Source organism: Strongylocentrotus purpuratus, unplaced genomic scaffold (assembly GCF_000002235.5).
Source record: "Strongylocentrotus purpuratus isolate Spur 01 unplaced genomic scaffold, Spur_5.0 spur5_contig_690, whole genome shotgun sequence".
NCBI lineage: Eukaryota > Metazoa > Echinodermata > Echinoidea > Camarodonta > Strongylocentrotidae > Strongylocentrotus > Strongylocentrotus purpuratus.
Genome location: NW_022145382.1, coordinates 1 through 12,071, shown reverse-complemented (window position 1 = coordinate 12,071; position 12,071 = coordinate 1). Strand labels below are relative to the sequence as shown.

Here is a 12,071-nt window from a genome sequence, read left to right as displayed (position 1 = left end):
TGATATTTATTTAAAGCATGGGATTGTGGCTATGATTCAGGCCACTCTGAAACAAGACAAAGCATAAGAAGTGAAACTCTACCTTGAAAAAGACTGCGATCCACGCCAATCTTGTTATTGATAAAAGTACCATCTTGATAGTGTCGCTCGCTGGTTGACCTCTTTTGCCGCTTTCTACCTTCCAGCTCCTTAAGCATGTTAAGGGCAGCCTCTTCTGCAATTTGTACTTTCTTGTGCTCGTCAGCTGTCAGATGTTTTTTGTCTCCTTTTTCTAATTGGCTGATCGTCAACCAACCTGCTTTGCTACTATCTGCGATCTTTATTTGTCGTTTTCTTGCAGCTATTAGCTCCTCTCCTTTTTGAATTGCGTCAATTGCTTTTTGTACGTCTGCTTTTTTTTTTTTTAGTAAAGCGAGCTTGATGTTGTCGAAGACAATCTCGATGTCCCCACAAAAAAACAAACTGCGCTGTGTTGCCCGGCCTGGATAACTCTTGCGCGTCCAATTTATTTCTCAGTTCTTTCAGCGAGGATTCATCTCTTTTGGAACTTGAACTAGATATATTGTCAAACTTCTCATCGAAGTAGGTTTGAAGTTTTTGAAACAAAACTTCAGCATTCACGTTTAACGCTTGTGGTATGTTTTCTTGGGTAGACATGGCCTCAGAATCTTTCCACATGTAACTTCACGTGAACATTAAGTGGTAATGCACATTGGTCTAGCAAAGATACTCAGCGTTGAAGCTTAAGCCTGAATGAAAAGGCTTGGCTTTCGTGACGCTTTTATATCAGAATATGCATCAATGCACACGGGGAGAGAAATCTCAATGGAAACAATATAAAGAACGGAATGTGATTCAGCCACACCTTAACATTCCAAGCATTGATGGTTACACCTTGAATCATTCTGGTCGCTCAAAGGAACAAAACTAAATTTTGGGACCTAATGGTTCATTTCTTCTTAAGCTTGGCATTGAAGATGATGTCAAACATCCACATCCTTTTCTGATCTTGGTTGCTATGCCGGACTGAAACTTGGTGACGATGAACGTTTCTGTCATCTTGGTAGCAGTCCAGCTCAATGTCTCCTCAAGATCGATGTCTGGCACCAGCTCACCCGAACTGGTCCCAGTTGGACCAGTAAGTTTTTGATGCTGGACCATTTATTGATACAGCACTCTGATATGGTCGACTGCTGCGTTTTTCTCCTTCAGAACCCAGGTTATGGTGTCGTTCTTTAGTTGGGCCTCGCTTGTTTTGATTGGCTCTTCATGTTTTGATTGGCTCTGCATGTAGAGATCCCGCCTGCATGGCTTCTTCTACTGGTGACTCGGCCCTAGAGGTGTTGCGTTCGATGCTTGAGGAAGCTGGACAACAGCTAGCAATTTACGCCTTGTTACACAGTAATTAGGTTTGGGTTTGGACGGGGTCTACCCGATGTTCCCCAATACCTGTTCCCCAATACCTATATATGTCCCCCAAAATACTCAGGGTTAGGCTTAGGGTTAGGGTTAGGTTTAGATGGTTAGGGTTAGATGGTTAGGGTTTAGGTTAGGGTTAGATGCTTAGGGTTAGATGCTTAGGTTTAGGTTAGGGTTAGATGCTTAGGGTTAGATGCTTAGGGTTAGATGCTCAGGGTTAGATGCTTAGGGTTAGATGCTTAGGTTTAGATGCTTAGGGTTACATGCAGATGCTTCCAGGGTCAGGGTTGTGGAACATGTAGGTATTGGGCAACATAGGTAGGCACCTGGTTCGGACAATGCCAGACTTGCATAGGTGATAACTCTTTCTTTCCCTTCCTAAATTTGCGAGAGAACTGACTGATCCCATCCCTGCTGGCATCAGATCGAGTATGTATTGGCCCTCCAGTTGAGAGTAACCCAGGATAGTGACCTCCTGCAATCCTGTCTTGAGGGTGTTGAAAGAGCTGTCACACTACTCGTCCCATATGAAATCACGATTCTTCTTGGTTAAACAGTGAACGTAGTGGCCGTGCTTGTAGTGAGTGTATCTCGTTCTTCCAGTAGGAAGAAGACTTTGAAAAGTTCCTCACAAAGGTTTGAATGGTCTTTGTATGTTTGAAGGGTTTGTTTTGCATGAGGTATGCAATTCTCATTCGTCTTTGGTAGTGGTTTGGCCGGAGTGGGAACAAAGTTTAAATCTTTACTCAGGGCTGTTTTCTCTGATGTGGAGATGGATAGCTTATGATAGGTTGAATATAACGTGTTCATTGTTTTTGTTTTTGGCCAAATAAGCTCGGGATTGGGTTTTATTTACTTGGTGGAGTTCCATGTGAACTTTACAAGGAAGCTTGAAATATTTGAAATGATATGTATTGTAGGTTGTGTTTCCAGATGTCGAAGGAGTTGACAGTTTCATTCTTGTCCAAACACCATTGTTTTGTTGCTCGATGTGAACAGGCCATGGTGATTGGAAGGGTAAGGACACTCTTGTTGGTAAAAACTGAAAGTTAGTGTTATTACGCAGCTGTAGTATCAGCTGGCTAGCTGTTCACCTGTTTGTGAATGATGCACCGGGTCGGAAGTCCAAATGTAGCACTCAAAGTCGGCGGTTTGTTGTGACCAGTCCTTTTATGAGCTGAAAAGTGCATGGAAATGTTTCCAACGTTGCCACCATGCCACTATAGTAGTTGAATGGGGGATACCACATGAATGAATCACCATTGCAGGCCTGCACCAGAGACGGGTACTAATACATGTACTGTTGAAAAGTGTTATTTAGCTAAATCATATTTTTGTTGTGTGATTTATATCTTGCAGACACTTTGCTTCCACAATTTAAGTCTTTACAATTTGCAATAATTAGGTTTTGCCCTTCACCGACATATAACCACTGTCTACTCGGTGTGTTACACCCGAGTAAAAGTTAAACAACCTCACGTGCTTGGTGGTCGAGTGGTAAGACGTCTGCTCAACAAAGCAGAAGGTTGTGGGTTCGATTCCCACCCGAGTGCTTTTGCTGACTTTCACTCAGGTTGAACACACTGAGTATACAGTGTTTGTACGTCGATGAAGGACAAAACCTAATATTGATGCAAATTCTATCTTATGAATAGTCTTTGCTACTTGATATGAACACTCCCCGATAGAAACGATACATGACACTCATTTGAAAATCCTCTGTACAGGCCTGGCATATCTTTTAAAAGTAAAGGTCTCAGATGCAGATGCTTCCAGGGTTAGGGTTGTGGAACATGTAGGTATTGGGCAACATAGGTAGGCACCTGGTTCGGACAATGCCAGACTTGCATAGGTGATAACTCTTTCTTTCCCTTCCTAAATTTGCGAGAGAACTGACTGATCCCATCCCTGCTGGCATCAGATCGAGTATGTATTGGCCCTCCAGTTGAGAGTAACCCAGGATAGTGACCTCCTGCAATCCTGTCTTGAGGGTGTTGAAAGAGCTGTCACACTACTCGTCCCATATGAAATCACGATTCTTCTTGGTTAAACAGTGAACGTAGTGGCCGAAGGGGGGATACCACATGTTGAATGGGGGATACCACATGAATGAATCACGGTCAAGTACCTCCCTCTCTCTTCAGTCCGATGGCGTAATTTGCGCTCAGTGGCCATTACTAGTCTACGCCAACAATCTTGATCCACTGCTGATCTTGATGCTGCTGCAAGTCCCTGTCTGGTCCACTGCTTTATGTCGTTGGTTCCATGATGTTGTTGGAGGACGTCTCTTCCCATAGACCAATCCCTGGATTATTTCTTTGTCGATTCCTTCGCGGCGCATGACGTGGCCAAAGAAATGCATCTTCCGCACAGCCATCTGTTGTCTCAGCATCAACTCACTCCCTGTGCTATCCAATACCCAGCGGTTGGTCCTCCTCTCCATCCACGACACTCGGAGAACGCGTCTGTATGCCCAGATCTCAAAGGTATCCACTCTACGCTAGTCTGCCCTTGGACTCACAACCGTAGGAAGCTATAGCTATAAATAGTGACACACACGTAACAATAACAATATAATAATATAAAGGACATCAATACAGTGAAATAGTAAATTATAAGAATTATGCACAGAAGTTACATGTGCCACAATATTGCACTATGAGACAAAACAAAACAAAAAAAAAAAAAACATGTTCACATCACAAAATCACCACATTCTTAAAAAAGTAAAATATACTGAAAGAACAGAACAAGGATTAAAAATGACGGGCCTGGTGTGCTATTACCCCGATTTGAGTCTATGCAGCACTCTGTTCCCTGGCTAGCAACAGACTAATGCGCAACGCCTCTTTTTCCCACAAGTACGCCCTCAATGATCGTACGCTACCAAACTGAAAAGGTGACGCGCTTCATAGCAGCACTTCACATGCTTTATAGTTGTCAACTCTAATATGTCGGAATCTACATGTATACTGTATACTCACCAGCTTAACTTTGCAAATAAAAAAAAAAGGATGTGACTATTTCGTTGGAATAATTCCTTTGGCAATGAAGGGGGGGGGGTAATGTTACTGCAAAAATAGATTTAACATTAATGCCACCATACTCTGTGTGCCTCAGTGTTTCATCGAAATATAATTTGGAAACTGTTCTCTGATTATTTCATTTAAACACGATATAGACCTACCTTGACAAATAAAAATGTTAATCTAATTCTTCTCACATATGGATCATGTGCCAACTTTCTAACCATAAATATTTTACTTTCTTCAATTACCGACTATCAAAAACCATTGAAAATACCAGTAAAATGTGAAATTATTCTTTTAAATTAGAAAACTCGGGAAATGTTTGAACAATATAGTACTCAAGTTATTACTCGTACGCATATATGTTATTGATAATTCATAGCATAATATGGTAATATTTATTGTCCTTTCATAGTCAACTTGAATATGTCTGAGTCAATACGTTATACTCATCAGCTTAACTTTGTAAGTTTAGTTGCATGTGAATATTGCATGGGAATAATACTGAAGGCAATGATGAAGGATTAACGCTACTGCGAACATTGATTAAATGAGATCAATATGCCACCATACTCTTTGAAAATATATTAAAAATGGCATTTTACTATATTAGAGTATTGGTATACAGAACAGGTCTTAATATATACATGTAGGACACTTAAGTTGGGATTTGCTTTCTCTGACGATCAAATTGCTTGAGAGTCAACAAATTCAAATCAATGTTGACTCCAATGAAACTTCTGCATAGTGCCACATTGAATGTCAGTTGAAAGACCACTTTACCACTGGCCAGTTGTTTGGTGGTTTGCTATGCTATTTTATAAGGGCACACTAATCAGTATTCACAGTGTTTTACAATCCCACAAGGACAAGCAGGACCTGAAGTGCAGACCTTGAGAGAATCTGCTGCGAATGTGGTGAGGTGCAATGCGAGACTCGATGAATAAAGATCCCTGTTTTGGCCCATCCTCACTGGACAGTCCGATGGGTCACCTATACTCAAGGACTCGGCACCCATAGCAATGTGTCCCCACTTTAGCAAGCCTACGGGTCTTCTATACCCATGGCATCTTACTCCTGTGCTGGGCCCAGGGACAATAGACCTGCTTCGTTTACCTTCACTGGAGGAGCAGTAATGATTGGCTGTACTCTGTGAGGAGCATCTCCATAGCCAAGGAGTCAGGAGTCATCCAGCCCTCAAGGATAGCACCAGCTTCTCTCGTCTCATTAGCATCTCCTGTCACTGATGATGCACAGAATGGAGACCAGGAGTCATGGAAACACGAGCTTGTCCCAATTGCAGTTGCTAGGTAAGACTGTGCCATACTTTTTAATCATTCTTAAAAGAAAATATCTCGAAAGAAAATGTGTAATTCCCATGGTGAAAACTTATCTGAATAACACAGTGCTTGTTGGCCTCTACTTTTGAATGCCCTCATGTAAAGTTGTTTTTTTCCTGTGGATTAATTGTCTTGGTCCTGTGGATTACTTGTCGTGACTTTGAAACATTGCAAATCACAATATGCATCTAGTCAATATCTATGTTCGTTCATTTTCCTGCCAACTAAGTTGGCATGTAAACAGTAAAAACATGATATTTTTTCCATCGTAAACTATGTACCTTTCCACCCAGCACTTTGTCCAGTCTGGAAGCTGGCTGCCCTTATATGCTTGTACCTCTTTCCTGTTTGAATCAATTTTTTACCGAGAGCTTGGTCCTCTTTGATTCACTCAGGCCACTTTTTTTCCCCTGTGTCCCTTTCTGTTGCCTTGATGAATTTGCCCTGCTAGTGTGTCATTATGTAGGTTGTGTTGCCTGACAAAATGACCAAATGTGGCCATATTCAAGGGAAGGTGTCACTGTTGCTGTTAGGCATACAGAGTGCATACTCCCATAAATATCACTTTCAAACAAACGTTTGATCTGAAGTGTAAAATCTCTTTAAAATGCTAATTAAACCAAACTATGTCATCCGTCACTGACCAAATCTTGGTCAGCAACAACGTTTTCTGTAAAGTTACTGGACAAGCATTATCAGATAGTGATTTTTCTGTGGCTTATATCTCTTCTCTTTTATACAACTGCAACTTCTCAGAGAGTTCTATGTACATGTCAACCATTGCAAGAATGTAAAAAGAAAAGAGTTTTTGATCGGGTTTTTAACAATTGTGTAACATGGTGCACAACTTAAAAACAAAAGAAAGAAAAGTTAGTACCACTTGATAAAAGAAGTCATTTGTGGAAGTCCCCCTCCCTATTTTTCACGTAAAACACCTCATAGTTAGGATTGAATGATGAAGATCTAATTTCCTATTAGTGAGAATATTTTTCTAGCTAAAGCTGTAATATGAAATGTTTGTTGTGTGGTGTATGAACATATGAAGAGTGTATTTCCAAAATGCGATATACGCCATTTTCTTCCCTTTGAGAATCCTACTCTCCCCTGGCTGCCCAAAAGCACTTTAAATAGCTGTTACACAGGGTGTGCATAAAAAAATGCATCAGTTACAAAAACTGTGCTTAAATAAACAATCAAGGAACTATGATGATATAAGCTTTGGTAGTGTGTAATGCACTTGACCATAAGCTTTAATTTGAGACCAATTGCAATTTATGTTCTTCTGATTGGCTGAGCAATCTTTTTTTAACTGATGATTTTTATATCTGTCGTTCAATATAATTAACCCATTAGCATCTTGGTCTGTATTTTATTACAGTGTATTTATTCACTGAAAAAATTAATCATAGGGTGCCTTTAAGTAGCTCACTGGGATCGACTCTGTAAAGGGAGACATTAGCTATGACAGCCGGACTAATCAAATATTCAACCGTGGGCCATCACGATCCTCACGTGATGTCCGTACAAAATGCCCATTTCAGACTGCGTGTTAAGTTTGAGATTTACTGCTTTTTAGAGAGTTGCAAAAGTAAAATGTTGGGCTGGAATTACAGCCTCTAAAGTTGAAATTAACTAAATAAATAATTACCCTTTTGCTTGAAATAAGTTGATTTTTGGATCCGCTCGACATTTTCGCTGTCTAGCCGCCAAATTTGTTCGTTTCTTGAAATGAACAACACTTGTATGCATGGGACCTGTTTCCACCACTGAGTTTGGTCCTTGAGCAGTTTCTTGGTGGCTGACTCGAGACGTTGGAGCGAATTGAACGGCAAGGGGCTAACCTGAGACATCGATCCGGGTGAGCTACATGTACATTGTACTCGAATGTACCCTAAGAGTGCTAGGGCAGTTTTGGTGCTACAGTGAGTAACAGGCAGGGCAGTTTGGGCGCTACAGTGACTAAAAGTTAAAATAAAATATGCAGGCCTGCACCAGGGATGGGTGTTAATACAAGTACCTTTGAAAAGTGTCATTTGAACAGCTAAATTATATTTTTGTTGTGTGATTTATGGCTTGCATACATTTTGCTTGCACAATGTAAGTCTTTACAATTTTCAATAATTAGGTTTTGCCCTTCACCGACATATAACCACTGTCTACTCGGTGTGTTACCCCCGAGTGAAAGTTAAACAATCACACGTGCTTGGTGGTCGAGTGGTAAGACGTCTGCTCAACAAAGCAGAAGGTTGTGGGTTCGATTCCCACCCGAGTGCTTTTGCTGACTTTCACTCAGGTTGAACACACTGAGTATACAGTGTTTGTACGTCGATGAAGGGCAAAACCTAATATTGATGCAAATTCTATCTTATGAATAGTCTTTGCTACTTGATATGAACACTCCTCGATAGAAACGATACATGACACTCATTTGAAAATCCTCTGTACAGGCCTGGCATATCTTTTAAAAGTAAAGGCCTCATTGGCCTACATGTAGGTTGGAAGTAACATGGCTTGATAGGATCATTTGCAAGTGCTCAAAAATTTGCCTTCTGAAATAACCTGTTAAATAAAGGCACACTTTTTGTTCATGATCTTTAAAAGATGTGACACTTGAGCTGAATAGTCAGCTATTTTATTTACATTTCTGTAATTGCAAATGATACTATTGGCCTTTCAAGATAGCTTTTGCTATTGATTTTAATTTCTGTTGAAAAGCACTGATTATACAGTGCCCGTAATTATAGTTTACAATTAATGAATGTTTGTGAGTGCAATGGTAAGAATAATTTCATGAAATTGAAATTATTCTTTCCATTGCACAATCGTGAAACATTCATTATTTGTATACATGTAATATAAATTATCCTGATGCAAATTCCATCAAAAGTCAAAACTGACAAAGTGTAATTTTTCTAATGATGAATGGAAAGAGAGCCCACATCATAGTAGCTTGGTGTAAGAGTATGGTCTTGTACTTGTAACAGCCCTTGGGTATGTTGCAGTTGGAAGTGGATTGCACCAGATTCCTGGTGTCAGTTTTACAGGACAAAAAAGCAATGACAAAACTGTTCAATGAAAAGTATGCGAACATACAGTAGTCTGCTTTTACAAATAGGCCTATGTCTAAAAATAGGGAAATTGTTCAAACTATATGTTGACGAGTTATATAGCTCAGCATGTCAATGCCATACTGTGTATTTACTCATGTAGGGCATTTATTGATCAAGATGCATGGCACTCAAACACAAGCTGAAGGTACCATGGAGCACTTGGTCTTGGTAAAACACCACGCCCCACACCACAGGAGTCTTACAATATTGATCCAATTTTGTACCAGAGGCCATCTGCCCATTCACTGCTTGTACACGTTATACCGTGATCAATGCAGGGTACATTGAAAATAAAAGTGAGATAGCATTGGCACCCAAGTCATATTTAAGAGGATGACCTCCTTGGTGTCTGCAAGATACAATTATTACACATTATTGATGTTCAATGCTGTACATTTATTTATTTATTGGCAAGATGGCTTTTGTGCCAATTGTAAGCCACTACTTCCTGCATCTTGGTGCCAAGACATGATATGACGGTGCATATATTTCGGTGTAAAGTAAAACTTTACCCTTGGTTGAAGCCAAATTTATCAGATTTCTAAATAAATGCAAATGTGAACATGTATGATCCGGCAAGGATTCTAAAGAGTAATTTAATAAGCAGTGAATGCAGCTGTGTCATTGCAATTGCTTCTTCAGGGAGTTTGGACCCTTCCCGTGCCGATCCCCAGGTCCAACTGACTCAGTCGCTAGTACCTGATAATAAAAAGGGTCTCGATCTCAGGGTGACAAGTTTACAGTGCAGTGGAAACAATCATAGGTGAACTTTGCGCCATCACAGATCAACACGAGGCATTGATGCACGGTGGAATATTTGTCTCTAAAGAAACACGGCAGAGCTCTTCACGTACAGTTTAAATTAGCAGGGAAATGACAGTGATAGCTCATCAGATCCTGGTCGACTTTTACCTGTATTATGCAGCAGAACACCTGCAGTATTAGAAATCCAGGATAAGCCTTACTGGACATGCTGGATGATATGCAAGAAATTTGGCATAAACACCTGGAGACTCAACTAGGCCTGAAATGATTGCAAGTAGTACAAGCTTCCCCTTGCTTACAGCTAATTGGGTAGGCCTAACTGTACATACGCCTAGTGAGATGGTTGTTTTTCCCCGAGTTGTCACACATGGTAATCCTGCCGAACCGCCACTAACGGTGTTACAGATAAGCATCTAGTTGGCCGTTTAAAGATGTCTGTATCCTAGGATACATGAACTTCAAAGCCAGAGATGATGGAAATCGGAGCTGTGCCATTGATTCTGCCATTGAAGTAGCTCAATAAGAACTGTACGTTGACATGTTTTTTTGAGCCGTAGAGATGTTGCAGAGACTCTGCTTAAAACTGGAAACTTTGCAGCAGAACATGGAATACCTGCATGTCGATGATTTTGTTCTGATCATGTTTTCTGAGCTCGTTTGCATGGCAGTGACTCGGCTCATTATCCTCAAGTATTGAAGCGGGACATCTGATACAGCAGCTTTGTGTATGTCCTGGGTTAGTTTGAGCTGTGGGTCACTCTGCATAAATCCGCCGAACCTGAAACCTTGCAGCAGGACTTGGCATAGATGATCAAGGATTCAGCTCTGATAGTGATATTTTCTGATGAGCTCTTCAGCATTACAGAGACTCAGCTAGATCGAGACCCTTAAACAATGCAGTGAAACTTGGCATAAAGGCGAGATGCTTGTAATCAGCATAGAGTTAAAAAGAGGAGGTGCCTGATCCTTGGAATAACCCAACATCAGGGTGACGGTGGGGTATCAGTACCTGGCTGTCGGTGAAGGCGTAATCCCTACTGTGGTTTGAGACTGAAGTATCACATGATATGCATAATTCATCCGTTGTTTTATTAAAATGAAAAATTTAGATTCTTGAAAGTGACAGTTTAATATTTGATCCAGCAACATTTAAATGTATTGCTGTTTATACTTTATGAAACAAAGCATTTAAAAGCTGTTATAATTTTACTAATTGTATATTTTTGTGGTCACTTTTCATTGTGATGAATTCTTTGTAATTGATACTTTATTACGCAGTACAGACTTTTGATGGAAATTGCGTCAGGTTGGTGTAATTTTAATGTAAGGTTTTCACAATGACATGATTTTCAATTTAAATCCTCCTGCTGTTTCAACAGTCACAGACAGTAAAAAAATAATCCTCTTCCTCTGCCATGCTTTTACACAAGCTAGTCACCAACAGTCAGATCATATTTCAAGCAAGCTAGCATGTGATAGTCAAATTCAGTCATCAGGCAACAGCAGGCAGGAAGTAGGCAGAGCTGTCTTATCAATCATCTACAGTCAAAGTATAGCTGTATCAAGTTACATAAACAGTCCTAGCCAGTCAATCCTGCTTTATGTGGGCTGGGAGCTCTAAACTGTTGAAAACAGTCACTTGTGAGAATTAGATTGAAAGGACAACTTTAAACAGAATGTATGTTTGCATAGGAGGGTTAAATGTAGGGTTTTACCAGAATTTGCCCTTCACTGACTACGGCAGTGGAGGGCAAAATCCAGTGAAATATATTATATGAAGGCGTTCAAACAAATGCCTTTGTAAAAACTAGTTTGATGCATGAAAAGTACAGTGGCGTATAGATAGCTGGATGGTGGTGGGGGGGGGGGAGGGAAAGCCCCTGGCAGTATTTGATGGTGTCATAAAACAACAGTCTTTTTAAGAGCTTTTAAGATGGTTCAGACATCCCCCCCCCCACAAAAAGCTATGCTACTGATTGCATTCATACATGTACATTGTACACTAATTTGTGTTCGCTGATTAATTAATTAGTTTAATTCACTTATGCCTGCCAACCTTCATGTACCTGAGATTCATGTTTAACAACCGATCTCTTTTTTTTTGCAAAATATTTTTGGCTAAATATTCCTTTCTGTTTTAGTGGCAAATGCAAGCAGAGGTGCTGGTTTGTTGTATAGCCCAGCCATAAAACCAAGGCCACTAAAATGTGTGGGCTACAAACCATCTAGGAAGCACACAGAAAGACATTAGTCTTTGTAATTTTTTTGTATTTAAAACTATAAACACTTTTGTTGGCTCATGAAATTGAAGATGAACGTTTCATCATGCCAATCTGGTTTGTGTTGCCTGTGAATGTGCTTTCCATGAATATGATGCCATTTCCTACAACATTTTTGTGTGGTATGTG

General features: G+C 40.3%; 2 non-coding genes across 2 annotated transcripts; both read left to right on the top strand.

Annotated features, from left to right (window-relative positions):
* Positions 1 to 2,899: 2,899 nt before the first annotated feature.
* Positions 2,900 to 2,972, top strand: TRNAV-AAC. Its single transcript has one exon. It is a non-coding gene; the product is annotated as a tRNA-Val (tRNA).
* A 5,016-nt stretch (positions 2,973 to 7,988) lies between these two features.
* On the top strand, positions 7,989 to 8,061 carry TRNAV-AAC. The gene has a single exon. It is a non-coding gene; the product is annotated as a tRNA-Val (tRNA).
* The last annotated feature ends 4,010 nt before the right edge of the window (positions 8,062 to 12,071 follow it).